The sequence below is a fragment of the Octodon degus genome, unplaced genomic scaffold, assembly GCF_000260255.1.
Source record: "Octodon degus isolate 3935 unplaced genomic scaffold, OctDeg1.0 scaffold00101, whole genome shotgun sequence".
NCBI lineage: Eukaryota > Metazoa > Chordata > Mammalia > Rodentia > Octodontidae > Octodon > Octodon degus.
In genome coordinates, this window is record NW_004524677.1 from 347,355 (window position 1) to 373,557 (window position 26,203).

The 26,203-nt window shown below is 38.3% G+C and overlaps 1 protein-coding gene and 1 long non-coding RNA gene across 4 annotated transcripts in view; one reads left to right on the forward strand and one right to left on the reverse strand.

The window, feature by feature from the left end:
* Nucleotides 1-26,203, reverse strand: part of Nr3c2 (nuclear receptor subfamily 3 group C member 2) — a 388,454-nt gene that overhangs the window by 269,712 nt on the left and 92,539 nt on the right. The gene's annotated exons all lie outside the window — the stretch shown is intronic.
* LOC111818778 lies at nucleotides 185-22,663 on the forward strand. Its single transcript, XR_002822691.1, has 3 exons — nucleotides 185-284; nucleotides 16,307-16,312; nucleotides 22,648-22,663. It is a non-coding gene; the product is annotated as an uncharacterized LOC111818778 (long non-coding RNA).

The following is a 26,203-nucleotide window of genomic DNA, read 5'->3' on the forward strand; positions in this document are numbered from 1 at the left end:
ACCTAAGGTTTTAGAAACCAGGACCAACCTGGTAAAGGAGAGAGATGAAATTCCCCCTTAAGAGTCACCTTAAAGATATATGAGAAAAATTAAAATCGTTAGGGCATCTATGTACCTGCACACACAAGATAGCTAGAATAATCACACTACTAATTTCTATTCATTCATTGAAAGCCACAGTTTGTACTTATACTATCTGATCAATTTTTCATGCCTATATCTTGTAAGCTGAGCAACTACTTTGAAGATAACAATATGCGTTATAATAACCCTTGTTAATCTATGTTATGTTGAAATTTTGTGCCATCATTTTCATTGTTTTTTCTCTTTAAAAAAACCTCACATGGTACCAAGTTACTCAAACTCCATTACCCCTCATCCCAACTAAAGGAAAAAAGAAAATTAGTACTATTTGAATAAATGATATTTAGAATTTTGGATTATGAGTGTTCTATTAAGAAACAGTTTGCAAAGGGAACATGGTTCAGCTAAAAACATTTTGAGGTTGTTCTCATTGTTGTTTGTGGAGCCTCAAGCGTCATAACCAGGACTGAAGTTGTTGACAACTCCTGATGAAACTTTAAACTAATCTCTGATCACCAACTAAGCCATCAGCTATAGTGAGTAAATGGACAACAGACCCGTGTCTTATTAAAAACCTCATGAAGAGTAGGTCTAAAAATCCTCATTCTGAGCTGGGGAGATAACTCCTGTCTGAGTGCCTGCCTGGCAAGCACAAGGACCTGGGTTTGATCCCTGGCATGGCATGCCTTGCCAGCCCAAGAACGCTGGGTATGCCGCACAGGCGTGGTGCATGCCTATAATCCCAGTGCTGGGAAAGCTGAGACAGGAGGACCACTATGGATCCGATGAAAGAAAGAAAGAGAGAGGGAGGGAGGGAGGGAGGGAGGGAGGGAGATCCATGTTCTTTTTCTAGCATTGATAGCTGGAGTCTAGCTCAGCCACAGAGTACAACCTTAGCATGCACAAGGAGCTGGGATCAACCTCTAGTAACACACACACACACACACACACACACACCCCACACACCACCCATGAATGCGCACACACACACTACAAACAACCACTTGCAGGTTTATGTTCTTAGACCTATTAAGAGCCAGTGTTTTAAACTTCCTGAAAATACTCAACATGCATCTTTATATTTCATTTAATTAACACATTAGAATTATATGCAACAATGAAATCCTGGAGTTAGAAGTAATGACAAAGCTACCAACTCAAAAATTAAAAACATCCAGGCAAGAACAGCTGGAAAAAGACTGGGCTTTAACTGCAGACACCAAGACTACAACTCCACTCCACTGGGAACTACACAAACTTGGCAAGTCACCTAACGTCTGAAATGTATAAAGTGGAGATACCACTATTGTCCTCCAAGCTAAGTGAGATAACTTATCTAAATCACCTAGTGCAGTGCTTGGCACCTGGTCAGCACTCAATAAATGTTAGCTGCTATTAGCAGGAGCTGGAAGACAGCCCACGGCCAGCCAGTGTAGGTGGCCACATCTGGCCACCTCCAAAACCCAACATTTTCCCACTGCCTCTCTTGTTACTATTATGAAGTCAACATCACTACTATTGTTCAACATGCATAACATTATTAAGAGGTTTTAGCAGTTCTGAAACCTATATGATTAAATATGAATTCTCCTGAGAAAGAGCTAAGACTAGCACGTGTGATTCAGCCCGAGTCCACAATTGCATTGCGACCTAGGGTGTAAAGCAGATGAACTCATTAAATATTCCTGTCCCTTTTAACATTATTCTAAGGTCATCTAGGTTTCGCTATTCTGTCTATTTACATTCCACTGTCTTGCAAAGAATTAAACACAAAAAAACCTCATGGTGGTTTTCAAATACTCAAAATTAAAGGTTGAGAAAACTTGGTAATCTCAAACCATGAACCAATGAAAGATTCCTTTTTTAACTGCTCTTTCCCAAAACTATAAACATTCAATAAAATAACCTCATTTTCTTTGTTTTGTTCTTTGTTTTCAAATACTGTAAATGGCTAGGATCCAAAAAGAACAGTTATCCTCAAATGCCTTCTAATGAGGCCTGCCAGATTCTGCAGTTCAAACGTAATTGCGAAGGATAAATGCATAACAAATGAGATCTAATGGAAAACTGGATGTTTCCCAGTTAGACTCCTTTTCTCCCATTCCCCATTAGGAAGAAACTGAATACATACATCCACATGCACATGCATATATATGCATATGAACATATATACATGGACCCACTTAAGACAGAAATTAAAAAAAAATTGACATGTGTTTTATTTCTCAGTTGTGGACAAAAATTGCCAAGAGTGCCAATATAAATAAATAAACAAACAAACAAACACAAATATATCATTCTTTTTTAATAGAAAATTAAATGTGTATTGCAACTAATAATCAAATTCAACATTAAGTTAAAACAGTAATGAGAATAACACCACCTTTATCTTATGGGGTATTTTCAGGGGAGGGATCACACTAAAGCATTTTAAATGGTGTACAGTCACTTTCTTACAAAAGACATATATCATGAAATAGGTTTAAACAATGATTTGTTCAAAAGAATCAATGATCACCTAATGAGCAGCTTCCTGTCACTAGGTTTTCAGGCAGAGCTTAGGCTGTCCCAAAGGAATTTACATACTGGGCAAGGTAAGAGCTGGGGCCCTCACTGCTACAAATATTGGACCCACCCATTTGTTCATTTCCAAGTAAGTATTCAGGCAATGCCAGCTAAAGACCTGGGTACTTTATACTACACATGGAGCAGAACAAAGGAGGACCTAGTTCTTGCTCTTCTGCAGCTGAAAGCCCAAATGCAGAAGACCACACACGGATTCGCAAAAGGGGAGTTGGAAGAATCTGAAAAACCTAGGCCCAGGACAGTGAGGGACCCATCTACCCAACCCATCCAAGGAACACAACGAACTTAGCTAGACAGCAGGAGAGAGCAGGAACAGTGGGAGCAGGACGGGGGGAGAAAAAGCCAGAGTGGCTGAAGTGAAGAGTCAAGGGGGTGACACTTAGAAAAGAAGGCAGAGAGGGGATACCAACGGGAGCCATGAAGCACAGTGCAAGTTTATGTGAAGAAAACAGAGGCTAATAAAAAATAAAAAACTAGAACTATGAGGGGATGACTAGTGCCACACAACACCTGGGCAATAATGTCACAGCACAAGGCAAGCAGGAAGACCCAAAAGGAGGTCACAATCACCATCACTGCCATTTCCACAGCCAAGAGCTGCATCATCAAGCCCTTCACGGCAGTTACTTCATACAACGATTACTATGAACTCACAGATTAGGCCGTACACTGGGCCTGTTTCACAGATGGAAAAGAAAAACAAACTGAAAGCAAAGAAAAGGTAACATCCTGCAGATTGTAAAGTTTCTAAGTGCCCTCATCAGGTTTATAAATTCTCCCAGCACTGCGCGCTCCTCCGTCCCATTATTTCCCCTCTTGGACTTTCTAAAGGGAAGAGAAATGAGTTGAGCTGCCCTCCTCTCTGGAGAATTTCAGGAAGAATGGAGCATGCCAAGCTCATTCCTGCTGTTGGCCTCCTTTATGCTGCACAAGGCTTGAACACGCCAACGTCCCTTTGGCTGGGGACCTACACTGTATTCCTTAATCGGCTGCAAACCTGGTATTACAACATGCCCTGTCCTCCCAGAGCAAAATCTAGCCTGCTGTCACTCTGCACCACGTGAGCCACATCTGACCCCTTAAGGCAGCCCACGAGGCAGGCAGTCTGCAGAATTTTAAAAGTATCCCAACACCTAGAATACCTGGAGCAGAGGAGATGCTTTGAAAATAATAAACTCATGCAAGTAAACTTTCCAAATTTAGGAGTTTTATGCATGTCTGGACCCAAACATTTATTTTTACCAGATAAAAATCTCTCCAGCTTCTCTGAATTTCTTATAAGACATGACACAGATGTGGTTAGATCTTCCCAGGTGACCATTATGGACTCTGATCTTTGTACCTGGCTGTAAAAGCAGAGATGCCACTGGGGAACCAATGAGGCTAAGAGGGTCCCCTCTGTCTGGCTAACAGAGAACCCCAATGGCTGTGCTAAGCATTTGGGTCTATTTGTAAGGGCTTTCATATCCCATCCACCACTTACAGTGCAGAAGTGCTAAATTTGCTACTTCAAACCTACAATAATCCAAGGAACTAGATACCGACTTCTTGACCTTATCAAAGGGCACAGGTTTTAGTCGAGACATTACATTACATCTGTTTTTACTGCTTAAAAGACTTCTTCCCTCTGATTTTTCAACTGTTTGCAAGTCTTAAGGTTAACTTAAATGTTACTCTATTTTTTGCTAAAGACAGGGGCCGGGGAGATGGCTCAGTGGAATAAGTGTTTCCGTGGCAAGCGAAAGGGTCTGAGTTCAATCCCCAGTTCCACCAAAAAAAAAAAAAAAGAAAAGAAAAGAAAGAAAAAGAAACAAAGACTAATATTACTGAGCACAAAGAAAACAGAAAGTGGAACCTCCAAACATATACTAAATTAATTTATTCATTTGTTTCACAGTAGTAGTTGTAAAAATTTCCAAAAATATGAATGGGAATCTGTCCTTACCATTCACCCAAAATTTGACAGGGGAAGTATAAATAATTTAAAGAGAAGAAACATAATAGAAAACAGGGAATTAGAACTGTTGGATATGAGAAGGGAACCAAGAGATAGAGGAGGGAGATGGGGGAGAAGGGAGGTGAAGGAAGGGAAGGGAAATTAAGAGGAATTAAACTGTGTTATGGAGGCCAGGGATATAGCTCATGGGTGCAGTCGTTGAGTTTGAGTCTCAGTATAAATAAGTGTTATACACTGGCATCATGCTCCCATGGTGAAGGTAATCATTATATCCTGCAAACATGTACAAGTAAACATTTTTAAGTATTTCAGACCGTGATGGTGTTATGGTGTCTAGGTGTCCCCCCAAAGCCTCCTGTAGTCTTAGGGTGGCTTCTGGAGTTTGTGAATGATTACTGTGGGTGTGGTTGCTGCACCTGCCTGGGGCAGGTAATTTGCATTACAATGTAAGGAGGGAAGAGAAGCTACTGCTTGAGCTGCTGCTACCCCTCCCTTGAGCTCTTGCTCTTTGCCTCCACCATGAAAGGGTGCTTCCTGCTATGTGCTGCTCTGCGTTGGAGCCAGCTGAGTGTGGACTGAAACCTCCAGTAACTGTGAGCTAAATAAACCTTTCCTTCCTTCAATTTGGGTGTCGGGTATTTGTCCCAGCAACGAGAGAACAGTAACTAAGACAGATGGTTAATCTTTTTTTATTTTTTTATTTATTTTGTGTCTGTTTGAGACAGGGTTTCGCTACATAGTTGAGGCACAGCTGAGCTCCATTTGTAGCCTAGGCTGGTCTTTGAAATCATAATGGTCCTCCTGCCTCAGCCTCCTGAGTGCTGGGAGTGCCGGCATGTGCACCACACCTGGCATGCTGTTTTATATTAGAGAGAAAAAAACCCTCCAAATTTTAAAACAAGGTAACAGGAGGGTAATGATGGTAAACACACTGTGTACAGTTAGTTTTAAATCAGTTACTCAGAGTACAAGATATCAGCATTTAATTGTATGAACAGTTAGAAGAAACCTCTCTTTACAATCAACTAAGAAAGTTAGTGACATAAAATCAGATATATTCATAATATACTGTATATATGTGTGTGTATGCACACACACACACACACACACACACACACACACACTCTTTTCCCTTTTTTCTCCACTCCCTACCCCAGTTTCTCTTTCCTTTTCAAGATTCTTCCCATTTTATAATATCCACAATGCATTTTGGATCTTATTTTCTCTTTCCGCTTCTTACACTAGGGAGGTCATACAATATCTACACACGTGTGTGTGGTCTATTCCACTTATGAGTATGGTCTTGAGTTCAAGACACTTACCTCTAAAGGTCTCCAGTTTATCATTTTTATGGCTGAGTAGTAACCCACTGTTTAAAAAGCCCACATCTTTTTTTATCCATTCCTTGGTTGATGGGAATTTGGGTTGCTTTCAAGATCTAGTCATAAACATTGGTTTACATATATCACTGTAATATGAAGGTTTTGTAAAATTTTATTTATTTATTTGGTACAGGGTCTCGCTATGCAGCTCACTCATAGTGATCCTCCTGCTCTAGCCTCCTCAGAAGTGGGATTACAGGCATGCGCCACCACACCTGGTTTCAGCAGCTGGCCAGGCATGCCCAGGCTGAGTGGCTAGCTCAGCATGCAGTACCAGCCATCGAACCAGGATCCTTGTGCTTGCTGGGTTGGCACTTACACTGCTGAGCTATTTCCCAGCCCAAGTATGAAGCTTTTAATTCTTCACAGAAGTTATCCAGAAGGGGAAGAGGACAGCTGGATCAAATAGAGCCTCCAATCTGAGTTTTCTGGAGAATCTCCACATTGATTTCTACTGTGGTTGCACCAGTACACTCTCCCGCTGAGAGGAGATAGGCGCCTCTCTTTCCACAGACCTTGTGGCAGTTGTTACTGGTTGATTTCTGAACAGCATTTCTTTCTAAATGTTAACTTGCATCTCTTGAATGGTGGCATAGAAAAGTTTTTCATATATTTATTTGCTGTTTGTATTTCTTCATCTGAGAAGTATATATTCATCTCAGATGCCTGTTTTTGGATTGAGTCATAAAATTTGGAAAGTCTAATTTTTTTGAGTTCTTTATGTGTTTACAATAGTAATCCTTTTGTTTGAGAAACAGCTGGCTAACATTTTCCCACATTGTGGGTTGTCTCTTCACTGTGGTTTCCCTTGCAGTGAAAAATCTTAATAAGATGTGATTCCAGTTGTTGATTTTTTTTTACCAATAATCTTCCAGACAAAGGTCTTCTACCTGGACTATCTAAAGAACTAAAAAAAAAAAAAAAAAAAAAAAAAAAATTCAGTCCCCAAAATTTAAAGACCCAGTCGAAAAATGGGTATCTGAGATGAATACATATTTCTCAGAAGAAGAAATACCAGTGGCAAATAAATACATAAAAAACTGTTCCACAGCACTAGCCATTTGAGAAATGCAAATTAAAACAACATTGAGATACCATCTCACCCCAGAAAGAATAGCTATCATAAAGAAATCAACCAATAACAAATGCTGGAGAGGCTGTGGCAAAAAAGGAATCCATCTCCACTATCAATGGGAATACACACTGGTACAACCACCATAGAAATCAGTGTGGAGACTCCTCAAAAAACTAGAACTGGAGGGGCCAGGGAGATGGCTCAGTAGAATAAGTGCTTCCCTGGCAAGCACAGGGTCTGAGTTCAATCCCTGGTTCCACAAAAAAAAAACAAACAAACAAACAAAAAAACTAAACTAAACTAGAACTGGAAATCTCATTCAATCTAGCTTTTCCCATACTGGGAATTTTCCCCAAAGATCTGAAAACATAGCATAGTGATATATGTGCATCCATGTTTATAGCAGCACAATTTGTTATAGCCAAATCTTGAAAGCAACCAAAATGCTCATCACCTGAGGAATGGATAAAAAAGATGTGGGGGGCTGGTGAGATGGCCCAGTGGTCTAAAGCACCTACTTAGAACAAGCTAAGCCAAGCAAAGCACAGGAACCACAGTTCAACCCCCCAGCACCACATGCCAGCCCGCCCGCCCCCTGGTGGGCTGAGCTGGCCACACACAAAATAAATAAGTAAATAAATAAATAAATAAAGGTATGTGGAAAAAAAAAAGATGTGGTTATTTTTATACAATGGAGTATTACACAGCTGCAAAGAAAGACAAACTTGAAGCCTTTATAGGTAATTGGATACAACCAGAGACCATACTTCTAAGTGAAATAAATCAGACCCACATGTGTAAATATCATATTGTCTCCCTAGTGTAAGACCCTGAAAGAAGAAATAAAACCTGAAAAGTGTAATAGATAATAGTAAAACAGAAAGAAACTAAACTTAAGGATTAAACAACAAAGATGAGAGAAATGATATATATAGGAAAAAAGGGGGAAAAGCAGGTAAGTATGTATACAGGTTGGCTGAGATAATTGTACCAACAATTTCCATCAGTTTTTTGAAAATAGCAGTTAATGTATAGAATTTTCAACTTGACCAACTCTATATGCGGATATCTGCAATTTAAACAAGTACATTGACAGCAATGTGTAATACAAAAATACCTCTTATCTTGGTCTTCTAAATGTGTACCAGGTCTAATGTCTTGTCAATTATTATACTCTGATTGATATAAACTTTTTTTAAAAGTAAAAAAAAGACAATAAAAAATTTAAGATTTCTTGAAAGCAGGGGGTAATATTTATTTGTCCAATCTTGCCCAACTGTATGTTAAACTGAGCAACAGATTTGATGATAAAACTAAATATAACAACCACAGTTAATTAGCTATTCTTGTTTTGAAAATCTATAACACACATGTTGTTGTAGGTTACCCTGTTTTTGTCTTTGTTTCTGCTATTCATTTTTGCTTTTGTTTTTACTCTTCAAACTAAATTAAGCTAAACTAAAATAAAACATAGGCTATCTTTCTTCCAGTGAATGTGTTTGGCAACTTTGTCAAAGGTAAGGTGGCTGAGTAAGCCTGGAATTGTTTCTGCATCAGCTACTCCATTCCACTGATCTTTGGGTCTTTTTTCTAAAGTATTGTGCTTTTACCACAGGAGCTTTGCAGTATAATTTCAAGTCAGTGATACTTCGACTTTGTTGCCAATAAGATATACTAGAACTCTTTTGGTTCCAAATGAATTTTAGGTTTTCTATAATTATGCTAGATATGCTATTGGAATTCATATCAGAATTGCATTAATTCTCTAGAACAATTTTGGAAATATGGCCATTCTCATTAGATTGAGTCTTCCTATTCATGGGCAAGGGATATCAAGTCCTGATATTCACTTCAAGCTTTTTCAGAGTATGGTAGTTTTCAATGTAGAGGTCTTTTCCATTCTTTGTTAGATTGATTCCTAAGTATTTGCTTTTCAGGGGAAGTATTTGTGAAAGGTGTATTATTCCTAATTTTTCTATCAGTGAATTTGTTATTCATATACAGGAGGGCTATTTATTTTTCAGACTTGACTTTGCATCCAACTATGTTTCTGAATTTATTAAATATAGTAGTGTTTAGTGGAGGTTTTGGGGTCTTCTATGTAGAATATCATGTCAACTGCAAATAATGATGACTTAATTTCTTCCTTTTCTATCATTATTCTTTTTCTTTCTTTCTCTTGTCTAATTGCTCTGGCTAAAGTTTCCAGGACTATATTGAATAAGAATGGACACAATGGACATCCTTATTTTATTCCTCATTTTAGAGAGAAAGATTATAGTCCTTGTTCATTTAGTATGATGTTTGCTGTTGGTTTGTCATAGATGTCTTTTATCAGACTTTGAAAAAGACTATCTAATCCAGTTTTCTACAGGGTTTTTATCATGTATGGGGGCTGGACTTTGTCAAAAGCCTTTTTTGCATCTACTGAGATGATCATATGTTTTTTGTCCTTGGCTCTCTTCATACAGCATATTTATTGATTTACATACATTGAACCATCCCTGCACTCTGAGATGAATCCTAACTGGTCTTGGCATATAATCATCTTCATGATTTGATACAGTCTATTTGCTAGTATGTTATTGAGGAATTTTCCATCTATGTTCATTATGGAGATTAGCCTGTAATTCTCTTTCTTGGTTAGGCTCTTCTCCAGTTTAGGTATCAGGGTAATGATTGTTTCCAGTAATGAATTTGGGAATATCTCTTCCCTTTTAATTTCATTAAAGAGTTTTAGAAGCAGTGGTGTTATGTCATCTCCAAGTTTCTTGACAAGTTCAGAAATGAATCTGTCAGGGCCTGGGCTTTTCTTTGTGGGTAAGTTTTTAATTACATCTTTGAGTCCATTGATTGATATTGGTTTATTTAGGTTTTTATATCTTCTTGATTCAACTTTGGTAATTCATATGGATCTAGGAAGTGGCCCATTTCTTCTGTATTTTTCCATCTTACTGAAGTACAAGTTTTCAAAGTAGATATAGATGAATTTCTGTATTTCTCCAGGGTCCATTGTGAATTCACCCTTTTCATTTCTAATTATGTAGATTTTAATTTTTCCTTTTTTAAAAATAAAGTTGGAGTAGTGTTTGTATTTCATCCTTCAAAGAACTAGCTCTTCAATTCATTGATCCTTTGTATTGTTTTGTCTCCAATGCATAAATTTCTGCTCTGAGCTTTAGAATTTCCTCCGTTGCATGAATTTTTGACTAAGCCCATGCTTTTCCTAAAAGTTTGAGGTTCACCATTAAGTTATTTATTTGTGCTTGCTCTGTTTCCTGGATATCGATATTCACAGCCATAAATTTCCCTCTTAGGACTGTTTTCCTTGTATTTCATAAATTTCAGTATGTTGTACTGTCATTATCATTTAATTGTGGATACTGTCTAATTTCTTTTTTAATTTCATCTGTGACCAATTGGTTGTTCAGGAGGATGCTATGTAATTTCCATGTGTTTAATGAAGTTCTTATAATTTCTTGTGCCATTGATTTCCAATTTCATTGCACCATATATAGGGGATAATATGTAGGGTAAAATTTCAATTCATTTGCATTTATTTAAACATGTTCTATGAGCTAGTATGTAGTCTATTTTGGAGAACATCCATGTGCAGCTGAGAAGAATGTGTATTTTGATGTTGTGGTGTGGAACACTCTGTGGACACCTACAGAGCTCATTTGTTCAGAAGTTTGGTTCAGTTAGAATATTTTATTGTTAATTTTTTTATCTAGTTGATATTATTGTGGCAGGGGGTATTAAGGACCCATAATACAACTGTATTAGTGCTTAAAATTTTCATGCCTGTTAATATTTTATATAGTTGTGTGCACTGGCATTTGTTGCCTATACACTTATGACTGTTATCTCTTCCTCTTGGATTGTTCTCTTTATAAGGATGTAGCAACTTTCCTTATCTCTTCATCAGTGTTGGCTTAAAATTCACTTTATCTGGAAATAGAATAGGCACTCCTACTTTTCTCTGGGTTCCTGTTGAATGGAGTATTGTTTTCTATTCTTGTAGTCTGTGAATTTCATTTGAATTAGATGCTTTTTTTATGCAGCATATCACTGGACTTTCTTTTTTCTTTTTTCTTTTTTTTTTTCTTGATCCATTCTACCAATATGTGTCTTTCGATAGGTGAGCTGAGATAAGTAACACTGATGGTTATAACTGATGTGCATTAACTTATTATTGACATGTTATTTGCTTGTTGTTGGCTCCCCCCCCCACCTTTCCCCTCTGTTTATTTGCCTTGCCTGGTGGATTCCTTCTGCTGATGTTCATGGAGTTGTAGTTCTTGCTATCTCTTTCTAGAATGTCTTTCAAAATATTTTGGTGTGCTGATCTGGTGACCACAAATTTCCTCAGATGTTCTTTTTCATTAAAGTATCTTATTTTTCCATTGGGTTTTCATGATACATACATCTGGGTTGAAGGATGTTTTCCCTTAGAACTTGCAATACTTCCCTCCAACTTCTCATTGACTTGAGGATTTGTGCTGAGAAGTTGCCTGTGATTCTGATGGTCTTTCCTTTATAGGTGCTTTGGTTCTCTTCCCTAACAACTTTTAAGATCAATTTATGGAATTCTGAGTATGGCAGACTTGGCTGTAGATTTATTTTATTATGGCTAACTGGAGTTCGTTATGCCTCACTTAACTATGTATCAAATTCTTTTTCTCTAGAGGGAAGTTTCCTGCTATGACATCTGTGAACATTTTTTCTTATAGCATTTGTGGTATCTTCTGCTTTTCATTGACTCCAACCAATCTTAAGTTATTTTTCTTTGCCTCATACAGCAGCTGATGTTATTGATTTCTCATGGTCACCTGCTATTTTTAAGAAACCTTTCTTTGATGATTGCTAACTGCAAGCCTGTCTTCTAAATCCTAGATGCTTTCCTTACACTGGATTAATCTGTTGCTGATGCATTCAATGGAATTTTTATTCTGGATATCTGCTTGATTCTGCCTCATGGATTCCATTTCTTTCTTATTCTGATCATTCATGGCTTCCATAATTTTCTTCAGCTCCTTTTTTTGTCTGTATCTGCTTTAGCATCACTAAGAATGATTTTCATTGTGGACACCATCTTTGCAGTTATTGGAGAAATTATTCTTGGTTTTATTTCTTTCTGGAGCCTCATCCAATTGCTTTTGTGTTACTACTCTGGAAAGGCCAGGTGGGTGGTGTTCAGATTGTCCCACCTCTCCACTCCCTGGGTTTGCCTCTGGTCAACTGGATGTCCAGGTCTACATCTTAAGTGTCGTCTCATTTTCTTTTTTCAGTTTAATTCCTGGGATGATGCTTATAAGTTACCTATAGTGGGTTGCTTTGTTGCTAATATTTATAACTTTTAGGAAATGACCACTTCTCTGAGGTATCTTCTAGTTATAGCTGATTTTTGGGTTCTGAATCTGTTTTAAGATCCTACATCTTTAATTTGTTAAGGATGAGAAGTTGCTGCCTGGTTCTTTGGCACTGTGCCACAGTATTTTATAGGACTCTTAGTCAATCTTAGTCTTGGAATACCTGGAGGAACAGTTTTTTATAATAACTATGTCACTTTTGTATAGAGAAGTATAGCCTAGAAATTGACAAACTGAGCTAACCACTAATTTGCTACCTTTAACCTTAGAACTAGATTTGTGGTCAGACAACAAATTCTAAAACAAACCAGAAAATTATATACACTATACAAGTCCTTCATATGTCAATTTTGCCCTCATTGGTTAAAATTTAAAATGGGTTAGGGAGAAAATAGAGAAGTGCAAGAAGAGGTAGCTGTCAGAGTCAGAAGGTTGGAGAATAAAAGGGATCATGCTAATGGGAAGCTGGTGCAGAAGGCGAGAGACAAAGAGAGAAGGAAGAGATAAGAAGCACAGAAATGAACCACAACTGCAAAGAGGCTAGAAATGATGTTCACATTCATATAAAAAGATCAAACCATGGAGGGGGGGAAAACAAAACAAAAAAACCAAAAACAAACAAGCAAAAACAAAACAAGACAAAACAAAAAAAACCCACCACCAACAGCAAAAACAAATAAGCAAGAGGTATAAAGAAAAAAGCAAAAAGAAAAAAAGTCTCACTTCCAGGTATGTTTCTGCTGTCACTGGTAGAGAATTTGTGGATAGAGTCCTAATTCATGTGTTGATTTATCCCAGCAAGCCAGCAGTACCTTTCTGAGGTAGTGGATAATCTTAGAAAGCCTACACCTTCCGGCTGAGACTAGACTCCTTAGGCCACAGTTCTCAGTGCACCTTCTTTGGGCCTGAGGCCTTCTGGGAGCTGCTTGATAGAGCCTGCAGCCAGGCTGAGTTCAGATTTCAGTCGGCCCTTCTCCAAGTTGGCTCCTAGCCAACTGTTTGTCATGTGGGACAATGGCACCCTCAGCACTCATTGCCAGCTGGTGCGGTCCTTCATGCCCACTGTTTCCCACCACCATTGTATCTCTCTGTGGAAGCCTCTGGGGTTGTCAGCAGTCACTGTGTCTCCACACATTTAAACCTCTCCTCTCACACAGTTAGACACATCTCAGGGAGAAGTTGCCACCAGCTCCCTGTGTGTGTGTGTGCACGCGTGTGTGTGTGTTTGAGATGGGGTCTCACTATGAAGTTCAGGCTAGTCTTGAGCTCACTTTGTGGCCTAGCTGGCCTCAAACTTGCATCCATCCTCCTGCCTGAGCCTTCCAATTGCTGGGATTACATGTATGTGCCACCAGGACAGGCTCCCCCTCTTTTGTTGAAGCTTCTCTCCTCAATCTTTCTGCGTGCTTAAATTCATGCTTCCTGGGTCCCGGGAACCACCCTCCCTCCTTCTTGGTCTTCCTCATCTTGCTACGTTGCAGCATCTGGACTGTGACTTTCAGAGAGGCTCATTCTCCAGTGCTCACTACTCTGCTACCTTGGTGCTTCTTATGATGGTTAATTTTGCTTGTCATTTGAGTGGCTTGAAGACACCCAGGGGATTAGTAAGGCACACTCCTGTTATGTCTGGTGGGTAATGGGGGCATGATCTTAGGCACTGTACCTGGTGTCCAGCCCCTTCTCTCATGCTCTACCTGGTTTTTGCTTCCTGGGCACCATGAAGGGAGCACCTCTTTTTTACCATGCTCTCCCACCATGATGTTCTGCCCCATCTCAGAAACACAGGGATGGAACCAGCTCATGATGGAAAGAAACCTCCAAAACCACAAGCCAAATGAGCCATTTCCTGCAAGTTCTCTGTGTAAGGCATCATTTTGTCCTAGGAAAGCTGAGCAACACATAGAATGTGTCATCTCTTGCTACTGGAAATATTATTACATACTGCTCAAAGTAAGTTTTCAAATTTCTGGTATTTCAAATATTCTGTCCCATAAGAGTCCCTTCTGGTCAATGATCTTTTTATTTGGGCATCTTGATATCTTTTTCTGGTTTTATTATGTTTCTCTTGTACTATAATCTGAGTCTGAGCTGAACTATCTTTCCAGGGACATCTTGTTATTCTGCTTGGTGAAAGGGCTCATGAGGTCAGCTAGAAAACAGGCCTTAAAAAATAAAATTGTACCTAAGAGAATGGAAGACATCGCATGATGCCTAATCTTTAGAGAACCTTACTTTCTGTAGGGACTGCAAGTGCCTACAATGATGCTCTGTCATCTGAGAGTGCAGCCAATCTGTTTAATGTGAATCATCTCCCTTCTACAAAAGCTCTGCTCATTGCTTAAGAGAGAAAAAAAAAAAGATTCATAATGACCACTTTCCTCAGTGTTTATAACTCATGTGATTTTCTGTTGTTGATGTTAATGTGTGACAAGCAATATGCTAGTTAATTTCATGACTTCTTTTTCCCATTGGACAATTTTTCATTATTTGCTAAATTTCTTGGAGTCCCCAGAAAAGTATAAAAAAGGTTTATGCTCTATATTGTTGGTACCAAATAACACTACAGTATAGTGCTCCCAAGGCAATGGTATGAGGCTGAGGGAAAAACATTTGGAGGAAGAAGAAAAGACAGATAAACATAAAATTGAGGAAATATGCTAACAAGAGTCCTATTATACAAGTGGCAAAATAAAGCAAACAGTTCTAGATTACTATACAGTTTTTCTTCCTGAAAGACAAGTGCATTATACATTAAAAACAAATGCTTAGTTATTGCTTAGAATATGCTACTGTTGTGCTAGATGTTTTATGTCCATTATCTCACCAACTCTGTAGCCAAAGAATCAAGCATTGTTCTCATTTTATGTACAAGAATATTGAGGTTGAGGATAGTTCAGGAAAACAAGTGCAAGGTATGGACGAAGGTCGGCTTGACTCCATGGTTAGTTTCTTGCATGCTGATACTTTTGAAATCATCTGTGTTAATGATCTTCTGTTGCGGAAAATGGGAGTAGCTGAGAAATTTCACCTTTTGGGTTGGAACTAATGAATAAGATTTTTCTAATTGTATTTGGATAAAAAAAAATGCCGCTGTAAATGTTTTACTTAATTTTTCAACTAACTGGCACTACTACATTAATAGAAAAAGCTCAACGGTCTAAATGTATCTCTAAAAAGCTTTTATTTTTAATTTTTGAGATTAATTTCCAAATTACACTCTGGCTCAGGCCACATTATTTTCTCAGATGACTGGAACAGTCTCCCAACTGATCACTCACAAAACATGTGAAACACACACAAAAACCCCCATAAAACACAAATGTAAACGCGCACTGCCTTTCTTTTGAAGTGCTGCAGGTCCCCATCATCAGTCCACACCACGTCCAAGCATGGTGGGTGATGGCCTCTATGGTGGGCACCTGTCTCTGAAGTCGTCTTCAATGGTTGTGAGCTCCGGGGCATGAAACAAGTTTTATTACTTCAGTAAATGTTTACTGAGGTAAATTAATAGCCTCAACCTTGGCACAAAATATGCTTCTATGTTTCCATTATTCTTTGGGTCTTGCTCCTTTTATCTTTCCTTGAGAAAAAATACACTATAGCGCATACTTCTGTGCATGCCAAGGAATCTGAGGAAATCCAGACTCAGAGTTTGCCACTGTCAGCCCATTTGGTTGCTCTTCTTTTCACTCATTTGTTCAATAAGCCTTTACGGATCCCCCGCCATTGTCCTTGGCCCATGCTGGAGGTCCCAAGAGAGCAGGAGACCACTGCTGGCCTTTCTTTCTCAAGTGAACCACAGCAACAGTGGTGTTCAGTAAAGTAAAATTCACTCCAGAGAGAAAACCAGCATCTTGTGCTTAAGTCTCACTCTTTTTAGTCGATAATTATTTTTAGTTACATACTCAATACAATAGTCGGGTTTGTTTGTGTGTGTGTGTGTGTGTGTGTGTGTGTGTGTGTGTCTGTGTGTGTGTGTGTGTATGTGTGTGTGTTTCAGTAGCATCAGGGATTGAACTAGAGCCTTTGCATCATTTATTCATTCACTTTTTAAAATTATTGAGACAGCATCTCACTAATTTGCCAGTTGCCCAGGCTGGGCTCAGACTTGGAATTGCCTTCTTGGTCTCCGGGGGCTTTAGGCAGACACCTCTTTTCCAATAGGCATTTTGGCCTCCCTTCTTTCTGGTGAGGAATCCTACTATTTCACCTTTTAGAGGAGGTCCCAAGCTCTACTTCTGTTAGCAGGTGAAAGAGCCTTACCCAAACTCCTAGTCCCACAGCCTAACAACCGCAAGCTCGGCTTGGCCACGAGTACCTCGAGGTCAGGGCGGGGAGCCCGCTTGCTCTCTTTGTGTCCCACAGTCTTCCCGGGCCAATGGGCAGGAACTCTGCCAATGCTTAAATAGATGTAAAATGGCAAGCTCAGAGTCTTGATCTCCTGAACCATAAAAAGGATGACACATGCCCATGTACAAGGTGACATTAGTGGTTGTAGGTGACAGGGTTGGGTCATGGGGGGCCTTCTCAGAATTCAATTCCACTCAGTTCTCAATCCTAGTCTAAGATAATCTTATAAAATGGGTCTCCTCACTATCATGAATTTGGTTCTTAAAAGGTAAATAGAAATGTGAATGAAAAACCTCAAGGAGGGGCTGGGAAGATAGTTCAGCAATCTAAGTGCCTGCCTGCCAACCACCGGACCCAAGTTTCATCCTGGATACCACATGCCACGCCAGCCCCAGAAACCGTGCATACCTAGCCAGCCCTGACACTGAGCATGGCGGCACACGCCTGTAATCCCAGTGCAGAGGGTGAGACAGGAAGATCACTATGTCTGAACTGTGTAGTGAGATCCTGTATCAAATAAATGAAATAAAAATATTTTTAAAAATAAAGAAAATCAAGGAATTAAAAACCCCACTCTTCAGATAACTAGAGGGAAGATAAGTTATTCAATTTCTTGAGTTGCTAGAGGGACAGGGCAGACAGAAAAATCAGATCTGTTATTCCTGAGGATGCACTTTTTCAATTTTAGTCCTGAGAAAAGTGTCCTGCCAACTTTCCAGCAATGAAACACTTTCAGGTATCTGTCTGGACTTCGGTGTTTGGAAGTCATTTTGAGAAAGTGCAATTTGAGGGGTAAAATTTATAAGGTGTTATACTTTATTTTTGAGGTTGTTCAGATTATCTGTTTTCTCTTTTCTGTATTAAATTAAAATGAAAAATCTCCACTCTATGCAACTGTGCCATTATATGCTCTTGCTCATCTACCCAGAATGGTGTCTGGCATCTGAGATTTTACTCAGCCAAGGGACGCAACAGGCATGAGGGCACACTGTGGACTGCGGCTCAAGCAAAGCACAAGGCCCCATCCCCATAGCATGGGAGGATTCTCCCCTGGTGGCATCAGCTCGCCACTAAAGAAAGATGGAACAGTGCATACCTTCAGCCAGAGAGCCTCTTTTTCTTATTCTTAAAATTAACCAAGTTTAACATTGAATAGCAACAGGCTCCCTCCACAAGGAAACTCAGTGCAGACTAGGCTACTGATTTTTTAATAAAAGCACCTTTTCGCATGTCTCTTGGGATAATGAACTGGCAAAGCAAATTCCTAAAAAATAGAAATTCTTATACAATGTGACTTAAAATGTAACGTGGCTGACAAATTACCTAACATATTTTCTAAAGTAACACAGAACACAAGGCAAAATATGAATGAACAAAAATTAATGAGAACACCCTGGGATGACAAAGCTATCTTAACATTTAAAAATCTCCTTAAAACTGCACAAATTACAGAGAACAAAAATGTGAAATAGTATTTTAGGGCAATGAATAAATTTTTATAAAATGTGAAGAATCTTATTTTTCTGCATAGATGAGTAAGTGCGATCTCAAAATGCTTTTAAAATTATAATCAAACTGGATATGTTTTAATTTTTTACAGAGAATACAAATGGTAAAAAGGAAATAAAATAATGTTATCTTCAAATTAATTGTACAGTAAACATGCAAAATTGGTTTAAAAAGCTGCCAGAAATTAAAAAGAAGAAGAAAAATTAAGCATTAACTGCTCCTTTCCATAGACAAGCAGAAATCAGCAGTACAATTATCCAAGTTATCCTGTATGTATACATAAATATATCTTTTTCCCTTCCTTATTGTGTCAACTGCCTCATCCCAATTTTTCCTTACCATTGCACAAATTCTTTCCCTTTCACAGTAGCTATTGTACCATTCAGATTTTATTTATGCTTTCAGGTTCATACCCTAGAGAGACAATACAATGTTTGCACACGTGGGCCTGATTTATTTCACTTACCAACACGGTCTCTAGTTGCAGCCATTTACCTATAAAAGATGCAAGTTTATATTTTTGCAACTGACTAATACTCCGTTGTGTAAAATACCACATCTTTTTCACCCATTCCTCAGTTGATGGGCATTTGGGTTGTTTATAATACTTAGCTATGACAAACTGTGGGAACATGTAAATCACTGTGGTGTGTTTTCAGTGCATTTGGAAAAATAACCAGGAGGAGAATACCTGGGTTCAATGGGACTTGTAATCCTACCTTTTTGAGGCATTTCCACAGTGCTTGTTCCAGTCTACACTCCCAGCAATAGTGGCGAAAGCTTCCTTTGCTTCCCAAAACCCCTTCAGCATTTGTTATTAGTTGACTTCTTGATGGCAGTCATTCTTTTTGAGGCTAGACAGAATCTCAGCATTGTTTAAATTCACATCACCTGAATGACCAACGATGCTAAACACTTTTCCATATAGTAATTTGTTGTCTTTATTTGACTTGTGAAGTGTATATTCATCTCAGATCCCCATTTTTTGACTGGGTCTTCAAATTCTGGTAGCCTAATTTTTAAAGAAATGTTTTATATGTTCTAGATAGAATGCCTTGGTCTGCGGGATAATTTTTTCCTAATTCATGGATTTTCTTTTTACTCTATTGGGTATTTTTCTTGAAATGCAGAAACTTTTTAAAAAGATGTGATCCCAAGTGTTGATTCTTGGGAACAGTATTTCCTATTCAGCTTGGCTTTTGTTCTTGAACTCTCTACCTACCACTATGTCTTAAACTTTCTACTTCTTCCTCCAGAAGATTTAGGGTTTTCGTTTTAGTATTTAAATCTCTGATCCATTTGAGATGGTAATTCTGTACATGGTGATAGATGTGGGTCTTTTTGTAGTCTTTGGCATGGAGAAAGCCAGTTTTTCCCAGCATCATTTATCAAAGTGACTTTCTTCTAGTGTATATGTTTGGCCTCTTTGTCACAAATAAGGCTGTTGAATGCTTGTAGTTGTGTCTGTGTCTTCTAATCTGTTCCACTGATCCTCAGATTTTTTTTTTGTCAGTACCATGCTGATTTTATCAATATAGCTTTGTAGTATAATTTCAACTCAGAAATTGTAATGCGTCTTGCCTTTCCTTTATTGCCTAGGATTCTTTTTGCTATTCTTGATCTCTTCTGATTCCAAATGAATTTTAGCAATATTTTCTCCAGTCCTGTGAGGTATGCTAATTGTATTTTAACTGAGATTGTATTGAGTCTGTATAACAATTTTAGGAGCAGAGCCATTTTTACACTGTTGGTTCTTCCTAGTCATGAACAAGGAGTATCTGTCCATTTTGTGATATCTACTTTGATCTCTTTTTTCAGAGTAGTATAAGTTTTACTGTGTCTTTCATTTCCTTTGTGAGATTGATTTCTAAGTATTTCATTTTTTTGAACATTACTGAAAAAGGCATGATTTCCCTAATTTCTCTTGGTGTGCTTGTTGTTTAGGTATAGTAATGCTATTATTGATTTTTGAGTGTTGACTTTGTATTCTGCCTGGCTACTGAATTTGGATATTAAATCTGCAAGTGTTAGTGGAGTTTTGGGGGGGTCTTCTATGCAGAAATTATGTCATCTGCAAATAATGATTTCATTTAGTCCTTGCCAATGATTATAAGTTTCATTTCTCTCTTTTGTCTGATTGATCTGGCTGCTTCTAGAACTATACTGAATAGGAATGGTGAACGTGGACATTCTTATCTTGTTCCTGATTTTAAAGTGATGGTTTTCAAGTTTTGGTCCATTTGGTATGATGTTGGCTATTGGTTTGTGATAGATTGCTTTTAACAGGTTGAGAAAAGACTACTTCAATTTTCTGCAAGTTTTTTTTTTTTAACCATCAATGAGTGTTGGACTTTCTCAAAAGATTTTTCTACATCTATTGAGATGATCATGAGGTTTCTGTCTTCAGCTCTGTTGATGGGGTATATTACATGTATGGATTTGCATATTTTGAAACAACCCTGTATTCCTTGAATGAATTCCATTTGGTTATGATGTATAATCTTCTTGATGACTTGCTGCATTCTGTATTGCTACTATTGAGGATTTTTGCATCTATGTTCACTAGGGATATTGGCCTATAGTTTTTGTTTTTGGTTGGGTCCTTCACTGGTTTGGTATCAGAGTGATGTTTGCCTCCACGAATGAGTTTGAGAGAATTGCTTTCCTTTTAATTTCACTGAAGAACTCGAGAAGAATTGGCATTAAATCTTCTCTAAGTTTCTTATAGCATTCAACTGTGAATCCATCAGGACCTGGGTTTTTGTTAGTAGATATTTTAAAATTACATTTTCAATTTCATTGACTGATACTGGGTTATTCAAAGTTTTTATGTCTTGATTCCACTTTGGCATTACATATGTATCTTGGAATCGGTTCCTTTCTTCTGTGTTTTCCATCCTGTGAGAGTAAAGATTTTGAAAGCAGGTATTGATGATGTGAATTTCTACAGGGTCCATAGTAATTTCACCATTTTCATTCCTTATTATATGAATTTGCTTTTTTTTCCTTTTTGTGATAAAGTTGACTAGGAGTTTAGTAATTTTATTTATTCTTTCAGAGAACCAACTCTTTGAATCATTAATTCTTTGTATTCTTTGTCTCCATTACATTTATTTCTTCTCTGATCTTTATAATTTCCTGCCTTCTTTGGGCTTTGGGCTTGACTTGTTCTTTTTCTCTAGGAGTTGAGGTGCAGCATGAGCTTGCTTATATTGACTTGTTCTGTTTTCCTGATGTGAGACTGTACCACTATAAATTTTCCTCTTAAGACAGCTTTCATTGCATCTTCTAGATTCCAGTAAGTTGTGTCTGCATTTTCATTTGATTATAAATATTGTTTCCTTTCTTCTTTAATTTCACCTGTGATATATTGACTGTTCGGAGGGGTGTTGTTTAGTTTCTATGTCTTTACGGAGTTTTTGCTTTTTCTTTTGTCAATAATTTCCAGTTTCATTGCACTATGGTTGGATAATATGCATGGGATAAGTGCAGGTGCAATGCATTTGCTTAAGCACCCTTTATGTGCTAGCTTATGGTCTATTTTGGAGAATACCATGTGTGCATCTGAGAAGAATATGTATTTTGATGCTGTTGGGAGGAATACTGTTAAGGTCTACTAAACCCATTTCTTCACAGGTTTTGTTTAGCTCTTTTATTTCCTTGCTCGTTTTTTTCCTAGTTGATCCATATTTTTGTGGCAATGGGGTGTTAAAGTGCCCCTGTATAACTGTGTTATTGCTCATTTGATTTTTCATGTCTGTTAAAATTTGTCTTATATAATTGGGTGTTCTTACATTAGATGCATATATATTTATGATTATTATCTCTTCCTCTTGCAGTTTTCCCCCTAACAACTAAGTAGTGACCATCTTTATCTCTTTTAATCAGCCTTGGTTTGAAGTTTACATGTGAGCAACCAGAATAGCTACCCTTTTTTTTTTTTTTCTGGCTTCTTGTGGCATAGAGTACTGCTTTCCATCCTTTAACTTCTAGTCTATAAATTTCTTTTTGAGTTAAATGTATTTCTTATATGCAGCATATTGTTGGATTTTGTTTCTTTATCCACTCTGCCAGTATGCTTCTTTTCATTTGTCAATTTTTATTTATAAAAACTCTGGAAGTCTCTCAGTTAATTTATGACCAGGTTCAGAGTAGGAAGCTTTTTTTTTTTCTTCAAATATCCCCACTATAATCATGAATAACTGACAGTGAACTCTGGATATAGAGCCATAGAACACAAACAGCACGCAGGATGTTTTGACTGTTAGGTGCCGACCCAGTAGCCACGGATCACCTTTCCATTATAGACGACCTGTTTCTTTTCTCTAACAGGTTTTAAAATTCTGTTCATTTGCAGGATTTATGTGATCTTGATTGTTATGTGTCTGGTTATAGATTGATATTGATTTTACTTAACTGTGTGTCAGATTCTTTTCCTATGCTTGGGAAAGTTTCTACTACTACTTCGGCAAATATTCCTTTTATGTCATTTGTGTTGACTCCTGCCATTACATTGATACCTATGTGTCTTAATAACTGTTTTTCTTTGCATCATCTTGTGGCTGTTGGATTGGTATTTCCTGGTTCCTTGTTATGTTTAAGAGATCTTTCCTAATACGGTCACTAGCTGGAAGGTTATCTTCAAGATCTGAAATTCTATCTTCAGTTTCGTTCAAGTGGTTTTGCTACCTTTCAAAGGAATTTTTAAGTTTCTGGATATCTGTTTGAATCTAGTTAATTCTTTCCTGTACTGTTCTTTCAGTGTTTCCATCATTTTCCTAGTGTCCTTCATTTATTTTTTAATCTATGTCTTTAGATGTGCTCAGCAATTCTTTCATGATTGTTGTCATTTCTTTTTCTACCTGGAAGATGATTTCTGATCTGATTCCTTCTATAGCCTAATGGAGTTGTTTCTTTACTACATTTGCTATCATTTCAGAAATTTCAGTTGTATGACATCCAAGTTCTTCTATGACCTTGTCTCCTGGACTCGTGCTGGGTGGGCTGTATGATTGAGATTGCCTTTTTCTCCTTTGTGTTGACATTTTTTAGGCTCTGACTATTCTCCTGGATTCAGCAGTGATGGCAGATAATGGGCTGCAGGTGGGCAAGGCTTCCATGACAGTGGGAGGGCCGGGCAGGGCTCTGCAATGCCTCCACTACTGGTGAGAGAGGTGGTCACAGTTCAGGCAAGCTCAGGCGATGGTGGGGAGAGGGGTTAGCAGGTTTCCTCTGCCTGCCTGCCTTCTAGGATGGTGGGCGAAGCAGCCACGGTTTTTATATATTAAAAAATTTTAAATCCTGCTTTTTAAAGCTAGTTTACAATAAAAACCCTAGTTGCACTATTTTAAAATTTTGGTGGGGCTGGGGAGACAGCTCAGTAGAATAATTGCTTTCTTGGCAAGTGCAAGGGCTTGAGTTCAATCCCTGGTTCCACCAAAAAAAAAAAAAAAAAAAAAAAAAAAAAAAAAAGTATATACTGCAGCATTGATACATTTTCATCAACACAAACTCATTTTAATATTTACAACCAAATCCAAAAAAATTATGCTGAACCTACTTTATCAAAATCACTGTAAAACTTACCTAAGAGGTTGTTGACATATATCAACAAAACGTAAGTACATGCATATATACATATATTACTTTATTCTTTCTAAAGTATAGAATGTAATTGGGGGGACTGGTACTGAGGGTCAAACCCAAGGATTTTCTACCATGGGACTACAGCTCACCCCTTTTTAAAACCTGAACACAAGGTCTCCCTGGATCAGTCATCTAGGTGTGAACTGAACTCACGATCCTTTCGCCTCAGCCTCCCCAGATGCTTGCATGATAGGTGTGTGTGAGATATGACAAACACAAATGGTTACAAAAGGACAATCTGTTCAAAATTAAACTACTTTAACTTGAAAAAATACAGATAGGCAAAGAAAAATGGATTAAGTGTTTAAGATTTTAGAGGGTTTTTTTTTTTTTTTTCTTTTTGGTACCAGAAATCCATCTTGGGACCTTGTGCTTGCCACACTGGTGCTGTGCCCCAGAGCTACATCCCCAGCCCAAGGTGTTTAATTTTTATTTATACCAAGTCTCTAAGTTTCCCATGCTGCTTTCCAACTTGCAATCCTCCTGCGTCGACCTCTTGGACTGCTGACAGTGTAGGTATGTGCCACCATGAGTGACTTCAAGTGTTTTGCCTTTATACAGTAAAAAATTATTTATCCCTTTAAGGTGCATACATACTGCTCCTGTATACAAAGTCCCATGTGAGAAGACCATGGCTGCTACTGAGCCAACACTCCCTGAATTCGAGTCATACCAGAGGGCCTAATGTCACTCTCCTTACTGGCTTATGTGTCTCAGCAATATCTTACTAAGTTAGAAAACAGTCACTGGAGACAAAACCAGGCAATGCACCGAAGGAACCACACCCTAGTGACGCTCCCTGGGTTCATTCCATGGTGTTCTTCATTTAGACATGAGCACCGTTTTCACCACCATTTAAGAATACTATTACAGCGCTTGGATAATTACTATATAAATTACAGCAGCTAAGATAGTCATATATCTACACACATGTAAATTACTTCACCCCTACACAGTGCCAGCACACCTGCCAAAGTGTGTAGTCGGCAGTCCAGCCCTGCCCCAGGAAGGGCAGGGCCACATGCTCAGAGGTCCCTCATCAGCCCATCCCGGACAAACAACGAAGTCCTCAAAACTCACTCGCAGCATGGGGGTCAACCTGGCCTTGGGGTGACATTGGCAGGGCGGCTGGTTATGAAGCTCAAAAACAATGTTAACCATCACATTTTAAATAAAGAGGTCTCTTGTCAGAAGTCTGGAGAGGAAAATAAAGTTTCTGATTTGGAGCTCACCTCTCAGCCTTGTCACCCGACCCTGGCCCAATGACTTACGCCAGTCAAGCCTGTTATTCCCTTGTTTTTATTTATTTTTCTTGTCTCTTATTTTCTTACCTTTTCTTAAAAACAAATATTTACTTAAGAGAGAGAGAGAGTATAGCAATAATTGATATGACATGAGAAGCAGTATGCATTTAGAAGACCAGAATCACAGACATTCCAAGCAGGACCCTTGCTTTTATTTATTTATTTTTTTTAAAATTTTTTTCCAAAAAGAAAAGAGCACTTTATTTTAGCTGGTACCCAGTGGCAACACCCGGCACAAAGTGCCTAAGTGCATGCCCCTTGCTTTTAAATATGAGTAGAGCTCTGATCTGCCGCACCCGGCATGCAAGCATGAATTAGTGTGTGCGTGAAGATCCCAGCCAGGGACACGTCTGGCTTTCACCAAGTGGCATCGTCAGCCAAGGTCCTGCACGTGAGAAGCACACAAGCTTCGTCTGTCAACTTCTGACACACACAACTCATCATGCACACACAGCCCACTCACAGGTTTCCCTCCACAAAACAAAGGAAGCCACTGGTACCACTAATAACCAAAAGCATCAGCTCTGATGCTGGAGAAAATTGCATTCAAGTTACCAGAAAGAAATCTGACGGACGAAAAACAACTGATTAAAAACTCAAATCTGTTATAAATGAATACATTATTTTATGAATTCTATTAAAGTGTGTGCCACCATCTATCATATACTTTTATGTTATTTACTTCTGAAGAAAAATTTTATGAATAGCCAAACAGCAGGCTCTATTTGAAGATAGGCATCTGTGTAATCACACTTCCAGAATGGGAGAAAAAGTATTTCTTTTTTTTTTTTTCAGTAGTTCCATCCACTGATGTCATACATCTATGCTGTAGCTTATTCATCTACAATTGTTTTCTACACGTAAATATACTGACAGCTAATATAAATCTATGGGGGGTAAATTTAAATTTGATAAGTAGGATACTCCAGACCCACCTA